The sequence below is a fragment of the Gossypium hirsutum genome, chromosome D04, assembly GCF_007990345.1.
Source record: "Gossypium hirsutum isolate 1008001.06 chromosome D04, Gossypium_hirsutum_v2.1, whole genome shotgun sequence".
NCBI lineage: Eukaryota > Viridiplantae > Streptophyta > Magnoliopsida > Malvales > Malvaceae > Gossypium > Gossypium hirsutum.
The window spans coordinates 27,273,275-27,293,582 of NC_053440.1; positions in this window are offsets into that span (position 1 = coordinate 27,273,275).

Genomic DNA, 20,308 nt, shown 5'->3' on the forward strand with positions numbered 1-20,308 from the left:
GAGTAATGGAAGCAAGCAATCAGATTGGAAAAAAGGGCTCCTGTTAAAACGCAAACACCTTCTAAGCAGCCCAATTTAGGAGATTCGAGTGTGAAGAGGACTCGTGAGATTGAGTGCTTTAAGTGCAAAGGGCGTGGTCATTATAGTAGGGAATGCCCTAACACGAGATTACTTCTTCTGAAAGATAATGGTGAGTACACTTCTGACTCTGATAAAACAGATCCAGATATGCCAGAACTTGTGGATGACAGTGATAATGGCGAAGAGTTGGTCGAACCACCAAAAGAAGGGGACTTTGCTAATTTCCATTGCTTTGTAGTTCGCCGAACCCTTAACATTCAGATGAAAGATGATGAGAGCCAAAGGACCAATATTTTCCATTCTCGGTGTTTTATTAAAGGTAACTTATGTTCACTCATTATTGATAGTGGGAGTTGCTCAAATGTAGTGAGTAGTTATTTGGTGGATTCTTTAAAGTTGCCTTGTACCAAACACCCTAAGCCATATCACCTTCAGTGGCTTAATGAATGTTCCGAAGTTAAAGTTACGAAACAGTCCTTGGTCACTTTTAAACTCAGCAATTATGAGAATGACGTATGGTGTGATGTAGTCCCATGCATGCGGCACACTTGCTCCTTGGACGACCTTGGCAATTTGATCGCGATGTTACACACCAAGGTAAACTTAATCGATACTCCCTTGTATTTAAAGGCAAGAAATTCACTTTTGCTCCTTTAAATCCTACTGATGTATATAAAGATCAATTGAGGATGATAAAATTTTGTGAGGGGGTAAGGGAGAAAGAGCAAGTACAAAAGACAGAGAGAAAAGAGGCTAATAGTAGTGGAAAAAGTCAAAATTTAAAAAGCCCAAAGGTGAGTGAATCCTCTAGTGGTAAAATGAGCGGAAAAAATCTTTTGGCAACAAAAAAAGATGTGAAGAGAGCCCTACTTAATAAACAGCCTTGTATCCTTGTGAGGTTTAGGCAAAATTATTTATCTTTATCTAACATTAACGAAGATTTGCCTAGTGTGTTTCAATCTCTTTTGCAGGATTATGAGGATGTTTTTAGTGAGGCCCCTAAAGGTTTACCACCTTTACGAGGGATAGAACATCAAATTGACTTAGTACCCGGAGCTTCAATCCCAAATCGACCAGCCTATAGATGCAATCCCGAGGAGACAAAGGAATTGCAAAGGCAAGTTGAGGAATTACTAGACAAAGGGTACATTCGTGAGAGCCTAAGTGATGTGATCCGGCCCAGGTTAATCGAGTCGTTTCACAAAGTTGCCCGATCGTCTACGAGGAGTAGTTGGAGTTGTCAAAATTGGGTGATTTAGGCTAAGGGTTGCGGAAGCTTTGAGAGGGTTTAGATGAGTGGTTTGGTGTTGATAAATTCGGTTTAGAATAGAAACAAGGTAGGTTAGAAAAAGGTAATTGATGGAGATGGAAAAATAAAACTTAAACGTCAAGAATGTTCAATACTAAAAAGTATTGCCCGAGTCTTATATTGCTTAAGGTGAAATTTGTGGAAGGATAGAAGCGAACCTTGACCCAATACCTATATAGAGGTAAGAACCAAAGGTATAAAAATATGGTTGAACGCCACACCGATTCGGTGATAAGTTCAATGGAGTTCGGATTGACGCCACTAGCAAGCTAGATAAGTCACTTCGAGACTCGAACGAAAGAAGAGAGGAGGTAACCTCACAAGAACAAAAGTTCTATTAAGTTTAATTGATCAAATTCTGTAACCTTTTACAATAAACAAAATAAACTATTTATAGGCTCTCTAATGCCTATTAAAGTTCAGCTACTAATGTGTTCACACAACAATTAAAAATGTTCACACTTCAAGCATTAAATCTCTGTTCATGGATAGTGTAAGTTCATGCATGGTTGAATAATCATGTTTCTTCCCAAAACCCGTTCATGCATGCTTAACCAATAAGAAAGCTTCCTTGTTCCTTGAATGTGCATCTTCAATTCATATCCAACCCCTCTTGGACAAATGCTAGGTGCATGGGTCATGTATCTCTCTTAATTAAAGCTTTAATGATGGGCTGGTTCATGAATGGAAGCATGTACCTTCTAAATTCGTTCTCCCCTTTGTACATGCACATTATACATTCAATGTGATGAATTAAGGTAATATTTCCTCCCTTTGGACGTTCATGAATCCACCCATACATGTATAGGAGCTGATTGGTCAAATTGAGGTGTGAATGGCTTAGATGCTGCCTTGGGAATACGATCGGCCAAGCTTGTGCTTTAAATTGCTGGACACCTTTTGGCCAAATAGGTGCCTTGGGGAGCCAAATGGATAAGCCACCATTCATTGAAAAAGGCCTTACATGCACCGTCCCATACATTGAACCTATCATGCATGAACCTTGTTTAATTACTCTCCAAATTCAGCTCACCTACAAAAACACATGAACCAAAATTAAATCACATAAAATTCAGCTGAACAAACATTAATATAATTTAGACACACTAATTAAACATAAATTAAATTAGAGAAATTTAATAAAGTCTTAACAAGACATATTAAATTTGGCCAAGACACATTTAAAACATGTAATAAGTCAAAACATAATTATGAGCTGTAGTAATTTAAACTAAATTAATAAATTACTTAATTTATTCAGACATTAAAATAAATGAGTTGAAATAAACTTAAGCCAAGCTCAAACGAGCTAAAGTAAGCTAAATTGAGCTCAAACGAGCTAAATTAAGCTCACGTGAGCTAAATTGAGCTGGGAAAAACTAAGATTGAGCTTGTTGAGTTGAGATTGAGCTTCATCTTGCACTTGGGGCCCTCGTGTTTAGGCCAATCATGATAGCAACGAGTGGTGCCACAACATGATGCGATTGAGATCACATCATACCCTCCCTCTTGAAGACGATTTGTCCTCAAATCGGGCCATTTTCTCAAAAAAAATTTTACATCGTCACCAGCCCCTTTGTCGATGGAATTGGCATAGTTGCTCCCAAAAACCTGGAAATCAGACATGCCTTGAGTAGGACACAATTTATGTTTATACCCTCCCTCTTTAGGAGGGAACCACTTCGAAGTGTCACCTACACAAAAATTAAATAGATTAGTGACACCATGGTTTATAAGTTCAAAAGGTCTTCTTAAGATCTTATGCAAAAATTGAACAAATGAACCAGTGCCGGGATCAAAAGTAAAAACCGTTCTTACCTTTTTCTCCAATGGACACAAACCTAAATCACAAGTCAGTCGAAAAGCATAATCTCGAAAATCAAAATTGCAAAATCCAAACCCTTTTAACAAGAACAAAGAATAATAATCTCCGGGGTCAAAAATAAAGCTTCCTCTTGCTTGGCTTGACGTTAACTTAGGAATGTATATCCCGGGTTTAAAAACGCGATTTTCATTGGTCGTTTCGCAACGCAACAAAAATTTCTTCTTCACCAAGACTTCGCACATGTCAAGCAAATAGGAGTTAGGCATACATACATTCGAGCAATCAAATCCTTCATATTTCATTCGCACACGTAAACAAGAAAAGTTCACACCACAATTTAGATAATTCACATGATCATCACAAGCACACAGATTAGATGTCAACTTTTCATCACACAATCCCAAATTTGTTTGGGCTTACCTGGACTTACTTCTTGATCAATCTTGACAATGATAGGCTCATGAGCAGAAAGATATTTCACATTACTATGTAAAACACATTTATCAACAATCAAATTATGATTTCCAATCAGATCAAGATGAAAAACTTTCTCACAAACTAAGTCTTTGCTAATCTCGTCATCAAGAATCAAGTAAGATTGGGAAGACTCAAATACAGTAGATCCCTTACATGGCTTACCTTTAAGCACTTGTGGACTAGGGTCATCTACGATCTTACCTTTCTCGACTAATCGAAATCGTTTCTCCTTAGAAAAATATTGAAGTTGAAATTGATCGATGGGATTTTGAGAAACCTGAAAAGTAGAAACAAAACAAGGAAAATTCATAGGATGGTTAGTAACAACACTCCTTTCTTCTTCACTCTCGTTTCTTCCTTCAATCTCACTCTCTTTTTCGGTTTCCTTTTCTTTTTCGCACTCGTTTTTATTCTCAATCTCATTTTCAATTTTCTTTTCTATCTCACACTCATCTTCTTTTTCTTTCATTTCTTTTTCTTTTTCATTTTCTCGCTCACACTCTTTTTCTTTCTCACATGATGTTTCGATTTCATTACAAAAGTATAAATCATCAAAAAGAGAAACCTTTTGTTGAGAATAAGAAAAGAGTTCTTCACACAAATGGCAATCTTCTCTTTGTGATAGATCTTCCGTAGCCGAGTACTTTGACACTCTTGAAGCACGTTCGCCTCTTCGTAAATAATCCTTTGTAGATGAATAAATTGAGGCACTTGTAGAGACACGTTTACTTTTTCGTTTATCATCTCGGAAGGACTCAAACTCGGAGTTTGCTACTCTTGGTCTCGTACGCCTTGTTGAATAAACGTCTTGATAAGAGTTTCTTGTCGAGTAGTGTCATCGGGATGATCTTAACTCCGTCTCATGACTCGATGAAATTTGCTTTTGTTGGGCTCTTGTCTCTATTCGATCCAATCTATCATGCAATTTATCAAAATTTGATTTCACAATTCTACGTATCTCTTGCTTCAAATATTGGAAATCTGATTCGGAAAATTCTTGTGACATGTTTTTTTTTAAAAAAAATGATTAAAATAAAATAGAAAGTAAATACCTCACCACAAAAATCTCACGTTTCACTCACAATGAAAATTGGATAACACTCCACTCGTGTTTACACTCTTTAATGGCTTTTTCTTTGATGTAAAACACACGTGCCTTTTACCTCTCGACCTCGTCTCACAATTTCGTAATTCGTCTCGATAGACTTAATTTGCTGCTTGAGGGTCGGTTTCAAAATAGGTTACAAAGGAATGATGTGGGTGTAAGGTAGGCTAAACAAAATAAAATCAAGGCTAAGTGTGGCGTTGGGATGGGTAAATAATGGTAGGAAGGGAAACTTGATGATCGGAACAAATAAGAGAAGAAAATAAAAACTCGCAAGACTTTTCACTTTTTTTTTAACTTGATTTTTTTGCTCACCTTTTTTTTTCTTTTCTTTTTTTTTGCTCAATTTTTTTTCACTTTTTTTTGAATTTTTTTTCAATCAATTTTTTTTTCGAATTTTTTTTTGATTTTTTTGTTACTCCAATACAATAGTAAGCTAAATACAAGGGAAAAAAATTAAATTACAACTCAAATTTTTTTTGATTTTTTTTTCACGTTTCGAACCTACTTGCGGCCTTATTACGAACGTCGGCGCTCCTCGTTTTAGTAGCTCTGATACCAAATGATGTGATCCGGCCCAGGTTAATCGAGTCGTTTCACAAAGTTGCCCGATCGTCTACGAGGAGTAGTTGGAGTTGTCAAAATTGGGTGATTTAGGCTAAGGGTTGCGGAAGCTTTGAGAGGGTTTAGATGAGTGGTTTGGTGTTGATAAATTCGGTTTAGAATAGAAACAAGGTAGGTTAGAAAAAGGTAATTGATGGAGATGGAAAAATAAAACTTAAACGTCAAGAATGTTCAATACTAAAAAGTATTGCCCGAGTCTTATATTGCTTAAGGTGAAATTTGTGGAAGGATAGAAGCGAACCTTGACCCAATACCTATATAGAGGTAAGAACCAAAGGTATAAAAATATGGTTGAACGCCACACCGATTCGGTGATAAGTTCAATGGAGTTCGGATTGACGCCACTAGCAAGCTAGATAAGTCGCTTCGAGACTCGAACGAAAGAAGAGAGGAGGTAACCTCACAAGAACAAAAGTTCTATTAAGTTTAATTGATCAAATTCTGTAACCTTTTACAATAAACAAAATAAACTATTTATAGGCTCTCTAATGCCTATTAAAATTCAGCTACTAATGTGTTCACACAACAATTAAAAATGTTCACACTTCAAGCATTAAATCTCTGTTCATGGATAGTGTAAGTTCATGCATGGTTGAATAATCATGTTTCTTCCCAAAACCCGTTCATGCATGCTTAACCAATAAGAAAGCTTCCTTGTTCCATGAATGTGCATCTTCAATTCATATCCAACCCCTCTTGGACAAATGCTAGGTGCATGGGTCATGTATCTCTCTTAATTAAAGCTTTAATGATGGGCTGGTTCATGAATGGAAGCATGTACCTTCTAAATTCGTTCTCCCCTTTGTACATGCACATTATACATTCAATGTGATGAATTAAGGTAATATTTCCTCCCTTTGGACGTTCATGAATCCACCCATACATGTATAGGAGCTGATTGGTCAAATTGAGGTGTGAATGGCTTAGATGCTGCCTTGGGAATACGATCGGCCAAGCTTGTGCTTTAAATTGCTGGACACCTTTTGGCCAAATAGGTGCCTTGGGGAGCCAAATGGATAAGCCACCATTCATTGAAAGAGGCCTTACATGCACCGTCCCATACATTGAACCTATCATGCATGAACCTTGTTTAATTACTCTCCAAATTCAGCTCACCTACAAAAACACATGAACCAAAATTAAATCACATAAAATTCAGCTGAACAAACATTAATATAATTTAGACACACTAATTAAACATAAATTAAATTAGACAAATTTAATAAAGTCTTAACAAGACATATTAAATTTGGCCAAGACACATTTAAAACATGTAATAAGTCAAAACATAATTATGAGCTGTAGTAATTTAAACTAAATTAATAAATTACTTAATTTATTCAGACATTAAAATAAATGAGTTGAAATAAACTTAAGCCAAGCTCAAACGAGCTAAAGTAAGCTAAATTGAGCTCAAACGAGCTAAATTAAGCTCATGTGAGCTAAATCGAGCTGGGAAAAACTAAGATTGAGCTTGTTGAGTTGAGATTGAGCTTCATCTTGCACTTGGGGCCCTCGTGTTTAGGCCAATCATGATAGCAACGAGTGGTGCCACAACATGATGCGATTGAGATCACATCACTAAGTCCTTGTGCTGTTCCTGTCTTATTGGTGCCAAAGAAAGATGGTACGTTTCGTATGTGTGTTGATTGTCGCCCAATCAACAAGATAACGGTAAAGTATCGACACCCAATCCCTAGACTTGATGATATGCTTGATGAATTACATGGTTCAATAATATTTACAAAAATTGATTTAAAAAGCGGTTATCATCAAATTCGAATGAGGGAAGGGGATGAATGGAAAACAGCCTTTAAAACAAAATTTGGATTGTATGAATGGTTAGTTATGCCTTTCGGCCTTACTAATGCACCTAGTACATTTATGAGATTAATGAATCATGTTTTGAGGCTACATTTGGGTAAATTTGTAGTAGTTTACTTTTATGATATGTTAATTTACTCAAAGTCATTAGATGATCATGTTTTCCATGTTCGAACCGTTTTGGATATTCTACGAACTGAAAGATTATTTGCCAACCTTGATAAATGCACATTCTGTTGTGATAAACTAATATTCTTAGGTTTCATAGTTAGTGCTCAAGGTATTCATGTCGACGAGGACAAAGTTAAGGCAATTAAGGAGTGGCCGACTCCTAAATCGGTAACTGAGGTGAGATCTTTCCATGGTTTAGCCAGTTTTTATAGACGATTTGTGAAAGATTTCTCTACTATTGCTGCCCCATTGACTGAAGTTATAAAGAAAACAGTGGGTTTCAAATGGGGTGAAACCCAAGAAAAAGCTTTTCAAACTCTAAAAGCTAAGTTATGTTCTGCTCCTTTGCTTAAATTACCTGATTTTGCTAAAACTTTTGAACTTGAGTGTGATGCTTCAGGAATTGGAATCGGCGCCATTTTAATGCAAGATAAGCAACCTATTGCTTATTTTAGTGAGAAATTGAACGGTGCACAGTTAAATTACTCGACTTATGACAAAGAACTATTGGCATTAGTTCGTGCACTTCAAGTATGGCAACATTATTTGCTGCCTAATGAGTTTGTCATACATACAGATCATGAGTCTCTTAAATGGTTAAAGGGACAAGGTAAGTTGAGTAAAAGACATGCCCGATGGGTAGAATTCATTGAAAATTCCCTTATGTGATTCAATATAAAACAGGTAAAGATAATGTAGTCGCAGATGCTTTGTCTAGACGATATACTTTAATAACTACATTGAATGCTAAAGTCTTAGGGTTTGAACATATTAAAGAGTTATATGATGATGATACTGATTTCAGCCATATCTATAAGAATTGTGGACATACTGCTTTTGAAAAATTTTATCTTGTAGATGGCTTTTTTTTCGTTTAAACAGGTTATGCATACCAAAGTGTTCCATGAGAGAATTGTTGATTCATGAAGCCCATAGTGGGGGATTAATGGGACATTTTGGAGTGGCCAAAACACTAGACATATTGCAAGAACACTTCCATTGGCCACATATGAAGAAGGATGTGGAAAAGGTATGTTCCAAGTGCATTACATGCAAACAAGCAAAATCTAAGGTAATGCCTCATGGCCTTTACACTCCTCTACGATTCCTACTTCACCGTGGGTAGATTTATCCATGGATTTTATTTTAGGTTTGCCTCGAACAAAAAAGGAAGAGATAGTATATTTGTTGTTGTTGACAGGTTTTCAAAGATGTCACATTTTATTCCTTGTCACAAAACAGATGATGCTACACATATGGCAGACTTATTCTTTAAAGAAGTGGTAAGACTTCATGGCATCCCTAAAACAATTGTTTCTGATAGAGATGTCAAATTCCTTAGCCACTTTTGGAAGGTATTGTGGGGTAAGCTTGGTACTAAATTGCTTTATTCTACTACATGTCACCCCCAAACTGATGGTCAAACTGAAGTAGTTAATCGAATCTTAGGGACTTTATTACGAGCTGTTGTGGGAAAGAACATTAGAAATTGGGAAGAATGCCTACCATTTGTTGAATTTGCATATAATAGATCTATTCATTCTACAACTGGTTATTCCCCATTTGAACTTGTTTATGGTTTTAACCCACTAACAGTACTTGATCTTGCGCCATTACCTCTTGAACACGTTATGAATTTAGATGGCGAACAGAAAGCTGAGTTGGTGAAATCCTTACATGAGAAGGCTAGACAGCGAATAGCCAAAACAAATGACGCCAACACCAACAAAGCAAACAAAGGGCGCAAACGGGTTGTACTAGAACCCGGAGATTGGGTTTGGGTCCATTTGAGGAAAGAACGATTTCCTACAAAAAGGAAGACTAAGTTGGACCCAAGGGGCGATGGGCCTTTCCAAGTACTCGAGTGGATCAACGATAATGCCTATAAAATTGATCTACCTGGTGAGTACAATGTAAGTTCTACTTTTAATGTGGCTGACTTGTCCCCATTTGATTTTTTAGATTCGAGGACGAATCTTTTTGAGGAAGGGGAATGATACGAGTCATAAAGGCCCAATCCAAGTTCAAGAACGTGATGGGCTCAAATTGCCACAAGGCCCAATAATGAGATCAAAGGCCCGACAAATGCGGTCCAAACTAAATGGGACCATTCAAGAGCTTGTTAGCAAGGCCTTAGATGCATACACGAGAGAACAAGAAAATCAAGATTCACTTTCTTGTTTTCAAGAAAATCAAGAAATCGAATCTTGGCCCAATTTTGCTGTTCAAAGAGATTTCAAGAATTAAGAAAATCAAGATTTCAAATCTTGGAAATCTTGGTCCAAGAAACCAAATCTTGCAGCCAAAACGCATTGGATCTCCATTACGAGCGTCAACGACCCAATTTTGGTAGGAGATGGATCACGAGCCCAAATTCTTGAAGGCGAGGCCCAATAACCAAAATCCAGCCCAATCAAGAAATTTCTTCATACTTAGTTGAAAATCAGGCCAAAATGTCAAAGGGCCCAATTTGTAAACATCTTACTTGTTTAATTTAATTTTTTAATCTTTAGGAGCATTACATGTAAAATTCTGATGTGATCCGGCTCGGTTGATTGAGTCGATTCACTTGATTGCCCGATCGTCGACAAGAAGTTTGTTCGATTTTGTAGATAGATGGAGTTAGATGATTTTTTATAGCGGAAGTTGAGAAAATGGGTTCAAAAGATGGTTTGGATAGATGTTTGATAGGCTCGGTGAAATAAAGAAATATTGTTTATAATTTAATAGTTAAAATGGAATGGAAAAATAGAACTCAAGCGAAGAACGATTCAATACTATATGAAGTATTGCCCCGGGACTTATATTGCTCAAGGTGGATTAAATGGATTGTCGAAGATGGACCTTGACCCGTTACCTATAGAGAGGTAGGAACCAAAGGTATAAAAAGGTGGATGAACGCCACACCAGGATGGTGATAAGTTCAAGAAGTCGGGTTGACGCCACTAGCGAGCTAGATAAGTCAGAACGAGACTCGTACGAAATAGGATAGGAGGAAGCCTCACAATCAAGTTTTCAATAATCAAATTCTGTAACCTTTTACAACAAACAAGTAAGCTATTTATAAGCCTAAAATGCCTATTGATATTCGGCATCTATGTTGTTCACACTAACTTAAATTCTGTTCACACAGGTATTTAACATGTTCACACAAATAGCATTAAAATCCAGTTCATGCTTGAAGATGGTACATGAATTGGCCGAACCATCATGATGCTTCACTTGATGCATTCATGCATCCTTAGCCTTGAAGAATCTCCATAATTCCATGAATGTGCAGCTCTTTAATGATCCTACATCTCCCTTGGCTGAATGAGGCATTAATGTGCCTAAAATACTTGAATGGTCATCTTGAAAATGCATGAATCATGCATGAAACGTCCCATGTATTTTCCCCCATAAATATGATCCATGAATCTTCAAATACATGAACTTTCAGCAACTCCCTCTTGCATGAACGTCCCAAATGCATGTGCTCCTTTAAATGCCATCCATTGAACCTCAATTGTGCATGCACACTCCCATACATTGCACCAATCCGTTCATGAACCTGCAGCAAATTAAATCAGCTAGTTAAATGGATTTCAAACACATTAAATTAGCAGCATATAACTCAATAATTTGCACATTAAATTTGGCCATACATATTAACAATTTTAGACATATTTAAAACATCATAATTAATTAAGTATTTAATTTAGATATAATTAAACACTTAATTATTTATTTGTCCAGATTTTAACAAATTAACTAACTTAAGATAAACAACTAATTTAACTAATGACAAATTAAATGGTTTATTTCAGCAAAATAAATGCAAGCTAAAGAAAGCTAAAAATAAGCTCATTGGGTTAAGATTGAGCTGAATTGAGCTTGAGTGAGTTGACTTGAGCTCGAGTGAGCTGGAAACGAGCTAAACGGAGCTTAACGAAATGAAATTGAACTAATTCAGCTCGCATGGATTTGCAAACAATGCTTAGGGAGCTGATCCAAAAGTGTGCCCGGGGCATGGTCGTATCATCCCCTCCCTCTTTAAAGCGATTTGTCCCCAAATCGGGCCATTTACTCGCGAAAAATCGTTGAAGATTCTGAAAGCCACAATTAACTCGGATCAAAAGAAGCTCATTCGCATGCCCTCCCTCTTTAGGAGGGTACCACTTCACATTGTCACCTTTAAAAGAATAAAACGAATTAGTGACATGATGAAGATTAAAGACAATAGAACTTTTTGAGATTTGATTCACAGTTTGAACAAATAATCCAATACCGGGGTCGAAAATAGAAATCGTTCTTACCTTTTTCTTCGATGGAAACAAACATAAATCACAAGGCATTTGATAGCTATGGTTTTGGAAGTCAACTTTCCATGGTTCGATTACCTTAGGCAATGATATAGAATGGTGTTCACCGGGGTCAAAGACAAAATTTTCTCTTGCCATTTCAATTTGATTTGGCAATTTCATGACCGACTTCATAGAAAGAGCACTAAGCAACTCAAAATCATTATCATTCAAAACATGTTCGGCTCTTTTAGTCCACAGTTGAGAACATCCACCGAAAACAAAATTTTGATTTTGACTTAACAAACCAACAAGATTCACATGGCTCATTTTCAAACTTAAAGACAAAGTATCATACAAACAAAGATTGTTTACACATTCATTCAAACAAATTTTACGATGCTTGCTTTCTTTCATGGATGATTCATAATAGCAAACTCCAGGATTAAAGACATGATTTTGACTACTCGATCCAAATGGCAAAAAGAGTCCTTTTATCTCCAACAATTTACACAAATTAAACAACGAGGGTGTTAACATACTCAAATTCAAACAAGCAAACCCTTTAAATTTCATTCGAAAAGATTTACAAAAACATGGAAATTTCACACCAAAAATTAATAATCCACATGATCAACACAACCAAGCAGATGATATGTCAACTTTTGATCACACAATTCCAGATTTTGTTGGTGCTGATTTATTCGCTCTTCATCAAAAATCTTGCCAATGGTGTATTCATCAATACATTTCCATTCCTTTTCAACATGATCAGTGAGAATTAACATTTTATATGGACTTTCATCTTGCGCATCCAAAACATGCATTCCATTGCAAGTTAAAGATAAACAACCAATACCATCAAAATGATATTTTTCAAAAGCAAGAATCTTCTTATCATTAGACAAAACAAATGGATCGTCATCAATCAAAGAATGACAAATAGCCACGTCAAAGTTCAGATTCTTTCTAAAGACCAAATCATCAACAGTGTGTCCATCAACAATCGAGTAAGGCAGAAGTGCTTTAAAATTTTCAACATTCATACCTTGCTTACCTTTTGGCATAGGCGAACTAGGATCGTTGAGAACATTACCTTTTTCAGCCAAAATGAACCTTCTCTCCTTCGAGAGGTATTGGAGTTGAAAATTATCGTCACTTGGCCTTTCGGAGACCTGAAAAGAGGAAACAAAACAAGACAAATTCTCATGTGGTTTAGTAAACAAATTCCTCACTTTTTCTTGCTCTTTTGCCTCCTTTTCTCTCATTTTTTTTCTAACTCATTGTCTTTTCTTTCTTTTTCAATTTCTTGTTCTTCATTTTCTTTTTCTCTCACTTTTTCGATTTCTTTTTCTTTTTCGTTTTCTTTTTGTTTTCTTTCAATTTCTTTTTCAATCTCTTTCTCCTTTTCTCGCTCAATGGATTGCTTCATTTTGAATTGGTCTTCTTGCACTTGTTCCGGTGTGAGCGGCGCTAAAGTGATTTTCCTTCCTTGATGCTTGAAGGAATACCTATTGGTACGTTCATCGTGAATGACCTTGCGATCCGATTGCCATGGTTCTCCTAGCAACAAATGGCAGACTTGAATAGGCACAACATCACAAAGGACTTCATCTTGGTATCTTCCGATGGAAAATGCAACACGCATTTGTTGAGTAACTTCAAATTTGCCTTCAACACCAAGTCCTTGCAGTTGATAGGGTCGTGGATACTTGGTAGTGGCCAAGCCAAGTTTTTTTACCGTTCGAATACTAGCCATGTTTGACCTACTTCCACCATCAATAATGAGGCAACAAACTTTATTGTGGACACGGAAACGCGTGTGAAACATATCTTCACATTGTGGTTCATTTTCCAATCTTTGAAGGATTGCACTAATCTTGATGTCAACAATAGTAGGTGTCAAATCTTCTTTATCTTTGTCGAATTGTCGAAATTCAGATCGCATTATCCTTTGCATTTCTTGTCTCCACCTTTGGAATTCAAATTCAAAAAATTCTTCAGACATGCTTCAACAAAATATTAGAAAACAAAAGTTAAATTAGAAAGAAAAATAATTCTCACCACAAATCTCTCAAGTTCGCTCAAAAAGAAAAATTCACTCACTCGTGTTTGAACTCTCTTTTAGGCTTTTTTTTCGAATGAACTCACGCTCTCTTGCCTTTTACCACTCGACCTCGTCTCACAAATTCGTAATTCATCTCGATAGACTTAATTTGCTGCTTGAGGGTCGGTTTCAAAATGGGTTACAAGGGATAATGTCGGGTGTAGGGTAGGCTGAATAAAGAAGAAAATTGATTTAAAGTGTGGCGTTGGGATGGGTAAATAATGGTAGGAAGGGAAACTTGATGATCGGAGTAATAAGTGATAATGATAAAAACTCGCAAGACTTTTCACTTTTTTTTCTTTCTTTTTTTTTAACTCGATTTTTTTGTCACTTCTTTTTTTTCCTTTTTTTTTGAAATTTTTTTCTGAATTTCTTCTCTTTTTTTTTAAATCCAATACAATAGTAAACAAAATACAATGAAGAGAAAAAAATTAAATTCCAACTCAATTTTTTTTGATTTTTTTTTGACTTTTTTTACGTTACGAACCTATTCCGAGCTTGATATGAACATCGGTACTCCTCGTTTTAGTAGCTCTGATACCAAATGATGTGATCCGGCTCGATTGATTGAGTCGATTCACTTGATTGCCCGATCGTCGACAAGAAGTTTGTTCGATTTTGAAGATAGATGGAGTTAGATGATTTTTTATAGCGGAAGTTGAGAAAATGGGTTCAAAAGATGGTTTGGATAGATGTTTGATAGGCTCGGTGAAATAAAGAAATATTGTTTATAATTTAATAGTTAAAATGGAATGGAAAAATAGAACTCAACCGAAGAACGATTCAATACTATATGAAGTATTGCCCCGGGACTTATATTGCTCAAGGTGGATTAAATGGATTGTCGAAGATGGGCCTTGACCCGTTACCTATAGAGAGGTAGGAACCAAAGGTATAAAAAGGTGGATGAACGCCACACCAGGATGGTGATAAGTTCAAGAAGTCGGGTTGACGCCACTAACGAGCTAGATAAGTCAGAACGAGACTCGTACGAAATAGGATAGGAGGAAACCTCACAATCAAGTTTTCAATAATCAAATTCTGTAACCTTTTACAATAAACAAGTAAGCTATTTATAAGCCTAAAATGCCTATTGATATTCGGCAACTATGTTGTTCACACTAACTTAAATTCTGTTCACACAGGTATTTAACATGTTCTCACAAATAGCATTAAAATCCAGTTCATGCTTGAAGATGGTACATGAATTGGCCGAACCATCATGATGCTTCACTTGATGCATTCATGCATCCTTAGCCTTGAAGAATCTCCATAATTCCATGAATGTGCAGCTCTTTAATGATCCTACATCTCCCTTGGCTGAATGAGGCATTAATGTGCCTAAAATACTTGAATGGTCATCTTGAAAATGCATGAATCATGCATGAAATGTCCCATGTACTTCCCCCATAAATATGATCCATGAATCTTCAAATACATAAACTTTCAGCAACTCCCTCTTGCATGAACGTCCCAAATGCATGTGCTCCTTTAAATGCCATCCATTGAACCTCAATTGTGCATGCACACTCCCATACATTGCACCAATCCGTTCATGAACCTGCAGCAAATTAAATCAGCAAGTTAAATGCATTTCTAACACATTAAATTAGCAGCATATGAACTCGATAATTTGCACATTAAATTTGGCCATACATATTAACAATTTTAGACATATTTAAAACATCATAATTAATTAAGTATTTAATTTAGATATAATTAAAACACTTAATTAATTATTTGTCCATATTTTAACAAATTAACTAACTTAAGATAAACAACTAATTTAACTAATGACAAATTAAATGGTTTATTTCAGCAAAATAAATGCAAGCTAAAGAAAGCTAAAAATAAGCTCATTGGGTTAAGATTGAGCTGAATTGAGCTTGAGTGAGTTGACTTGAGCTCGAGTGAGCTGGAAACGAGCTAAACGGAGCTTAACGAAATGAAATTGAACTAATTCAGCTCGCATGGATTTGCAAACAATGCTTAGGGAGCTGATCCAAAAGTGTGCCCGGGGCATGGTCGTATCAAATTCGGCCCAAAACAGCCCATATAAGTGCATGGCCAAATTTACCTTGTTATTTTATTAATTAGGTTTAATTTTTTATTAGTTACTTGTGAGATTAGGATTTGTTAGAGGCCTATATAAGCATTGGCCAGCCACCCTTTGTAAAAACATCTTATTATTATTTTTTCTATCAAATTTCAGATTTGTTGAGTGCAGAATTTTCTTTGGGGTTTTCTCCAAGAATTCTCTCTTGAGTTTTCTTTAGAAGTTGTTTTAACAATCTTTTGATTGTGGGAGCCATCTTCAACCTTCTTCTTGCCATCGATATTCTTTGGAGGGGAGATTAGAGCCGTTTGAAGAGATTTGTGAAATCTTTCGGGATTTCAAGGATCTTTAGGACTTATCCTTTAATTCTTCCTGTTTTCGATTTCTTTCTTTACTTTTCTTTGCTTATACTTGTGCCGATTTCTCATCTAATATTTTGCTGTTCTTGTTTGTTTTCCAGCATTGATTAAACTCAAGATCTCATCGTTTTAGTTGTTCTCCTATTGGCAGCACCCATTCGAACCCAAAAATCCCCAATTCCTAGGGTTTGGCCGATTGGATTTCTTTCAATTTGGGAATCAATTGATTGCTGGAAATTGGGCATTCTTGGCCAAATCAATTCCTTGGCAGATTCGCATCTTTTCTTTCTTCTCAATTTCGTTTGATTCATCGATTCTATTTCTTTTCTTCTTGCTGCTCTTTTAATTGAATTTGGGAATTTTAAATTCAAATCTGATTCGGTTTAATCTTAATCTTTGTTTTTGATTTCAGATCTGTTCGTCTAGGATCTTTCGTAGGAGTTTCTCGTGACTTGGCAACTCAATCTTGGTCCGCGTGCGTCTCATATCAAAATTAGATTTTGTTGAGTGAAAATTCTCTTTGAGTTTTCTCCAAGAATTTTCTCTTGAGTTTTCTTTGGAAGTAGTTTTAACAATCTTTTTGATTGTGGGAGCTGATACGAGCACGCCCCGCGAACTTCATCGAGCAAGTCTGTCAAGCCGAGCATTGACATGTTGGCAAGCTGATCCCAGCTCGTTTCCAGCTCCACGAGCTCCGTCTAGCTCAAATCCAGCTTATTCAAGCTCGATCCAACTTGCCTGAGCTAAACCGAGCTCACTCCTAGCTCATATTTAGCTTACGAGCTAAACCTTAGCTCAACTTTAGCTCACGAGCTAAAACTTAGCTCATTTTACTTTAAACTCGGTTTTGTCTTTAATACATTAAATAAAATTTGCACATATTCATTTAAGCATTAAACTTGTCTTATATTAATATTTTTTATTAATATATCATTGTCATTATATAAATTGATTATGTTCACATAGCTGAATTAATGCATGACATTAATGTGTTCACATCATGCCGAATTTATAAGTGTTCATGAGATGTCTTAATGACTTGTTTATTTCATGTAGGTACATTCCTTTGGACGGTACAATGTATGAATGAAGAAACATCTCTTTTGGGCATTCCACACTCATGAATGAAGAAGTATTAAATGCTGGTGCATGTACGGCTAGATGCAATGTTTCTACAAATTCATGCATGTGTCGAATGCATGTATGGACATTAAAGGCTAGTCCATGAATGGATCAAATGCATGGGATGATAGAATGCATGAATGGCTTAAGTACATGTATGGTGGCTGTCTCTTAACTTTCCAAGGCACTTATTCGGCCAAGAAGTAGCTGCTAACTAATCCTATGTTGACCATAGAGCTCCTTGAGCATGTTCACACTTTGAATTGACCTATAGGCTACTACACATGCATGGATGGGTTCAAGAACGTCCAAGGGAAGGAATTAACTCAATAATTCAACACATTGATTGAATTAAGTGCATGCACAAAGGGGAGAACGAATTTACTAGGTTCATGCTACCATTTATGAACTTACATGCCATTAAAGTGTTTAATTATGAAGATACATGGTCCATACAAGTGCATGAACGTCCCAAGGAGATGAATGCAACCTTTTGGTGCACATACAAGTCACTTGAAGCCTTTCTTTATGACTAAGCATTCATGCACAAACTAAGGGGGAAGAAAGTGTCCATTCAGCTAGTGCATGAATCTGCCGAATTTATGAACTATTTTAATACATTAGTGTGAACGTTTTTATTATTGTGTGAACACCTAGATGCCGAATTTGAATGGTCATCTATGTGCCTATAAATATTTGTTTTCTTTCATTTGTAAAGGACTTTTGACTTTTGATCATTTGAATGAACTTTGTTCAAAGAGTGAGTTTTCTCCTCTCTAAATTCGTACGAGTTTCGATCTGACTTATCTAGCGTGCTAGTAGCATCTATCGTTCTCTTTTGAACTTATTACCTTGCTTTGGTGTGGCGTTCAACCTTCTACAATTCCGCAATCCCACCTTGAACCGAATAGAAATCGGGGTGACACTTTTAGTGTTGAATCGTTTCTGGTGTTTAAGCTCATTTATCCATCCCACCGACTATCCTAGATTTTACCCAACTATAATATCTTTTTTTTACAAAACCGAGCCTTCATTTATCAACTTCCATTTTTCTTATTTTTATACTTAAATCGAGCCTACTACCCTTATAAATTTACCATCACCTTAGCCAACCTTTAAAACCATTTGAAAGCTTCCGCATCTTTAGCCTTATTTCATCCTATTTCCGATAACTCAACTATTCCTCGTCGACGATCGGGCAATCAAGTGAATCGACTCAATCAACCGAGCCGGATCACATCATTTGGTATCAGAGCTACTAAAACGAGGAGTGCCGACGTTCGTACCAAGCTCGGAGTAGGTTCGTAATGTAAAAAAAAATTAGGTTGTAATTTTTTTCTACTTCCTTTATATTTCAGCATATTGTAATTGAAAAAAAAAAGAGAAGAGGACATTTGAAAAAAAAATTGAAAAAAAATCGAAAAAAAAATTTAAAAAAAATCGAAAAATCGAAGTATAAAAAAAAGAGTGAAAAGTCTTGTGAGTTTTATTTTGTTATTATTTCTTGTTGCTTTCAAGCATCCATTCATTCTACCATTCCCTCTACCCCCCCCAAAACGCCACACATACTTTGATTTTTATTTTCTTTGTTTAGCCTACCCTACACTCGACGTTATCCCTTGTAACCCATTTGAAGCCGACCCTCTAAGCCGCAATAAGTCTTCTTGAAACAAATTACGAATTCACGAGAGTGAGACGAGCGGAAAAAGGCACGAGTGGTGAGTACATTAGAGCGAGCAAAAGCCATTAGACAAGTGTAAACACGAGTGGAGTGTTATCCAATTTTCTTTCCGAGCGAAATTGTGAGGTTTGTGGTGAGGTACTTCATTTTTTTTTATTTTGTTTTGTGATCTAACATTTTCTTTTTAGCAACAAAAATCATGTCATACGAAGAGTTCACCGAATCGGAATACCAATATTTGGTTCAAGAAAAGCGAAGAATGGCGACTAAACGAGACCAAAGTGATCGAGTTTCTTCAAGTCGTAAAACGGAACCAAGAACCCCACGGAGATATACCCCCGACTACTACTTAAGAAAAAGTTCCTATTGTGATTCCTTTTTGCCATCTACTTCGAGACAAAGAGATTTATACTATGATGCATATTCATCAGCGAATTCGAGAAGTGACTTCGATCGAAAGTCCTTTTCATCAAGAAATTTGAGAAGACGAGAAGCCGATTACGATTTTGATTCATTCCAAGATGGCATTCGAAGAGAAAGACATACTCCTACTAGATCTTCAAAGAAATCTTACCCGGAGTATTCTTCACGAAGTTTTGATTGTGAATCATATGCAAATAGTTCTTCATCTTTCGAACAAGATTTGTATTCTCATCGTTCTTTTGTACATTCTTGTAAAGAGAAAACAAAGAAAAGAAAAGAAAAAGAAAAAGCAAGAGAAGAAAAAGAAAATGAAATAAAAAGAAAAGAGAGGCAAGAGGCAAGTAAGAGAGAAAATAAGCGAATCTTGAGAGAACTTGAAAAAGCCTTTGAAAAAGCCTTTGAAAAAGCCTTTGAAAAGCAAAAAGAAAATGAAAAAGAAAATGAAAAGAAATTTGAGAGTGAAAAAGAAGATGAAAAAGAAATTGAAACAAAAGAATCGAGTGAGAAAACAAGTGAGCAAGTGAGGATTATTTCTACTAACCCACCTGTTCGATCTTCTTGTGAGTTAACTTTTCAGGTTCCTAGAAGTTTGTGCGACCAATTCCATCTACATTACCTTCCAAACGAGAGGTGTTTTAGGTTGTTCGAAAAAGGTAAGTTCGCGAATGACTACCACCCACTTGCGATTGAAGGTAAGGAAGGTAAGGATTCTTTGTTTATCGAATCAAAGTCACTTGATTTGGATAATTTTTGTTCACTTACTGTTGTTAACGATTTTGTTTTAAAAGGTGCCATATACAGTTTTTTTTATGACGATTACTACATTGGCAAATTTGTTGAGAACATTGGATTAGTTTTCCCTAA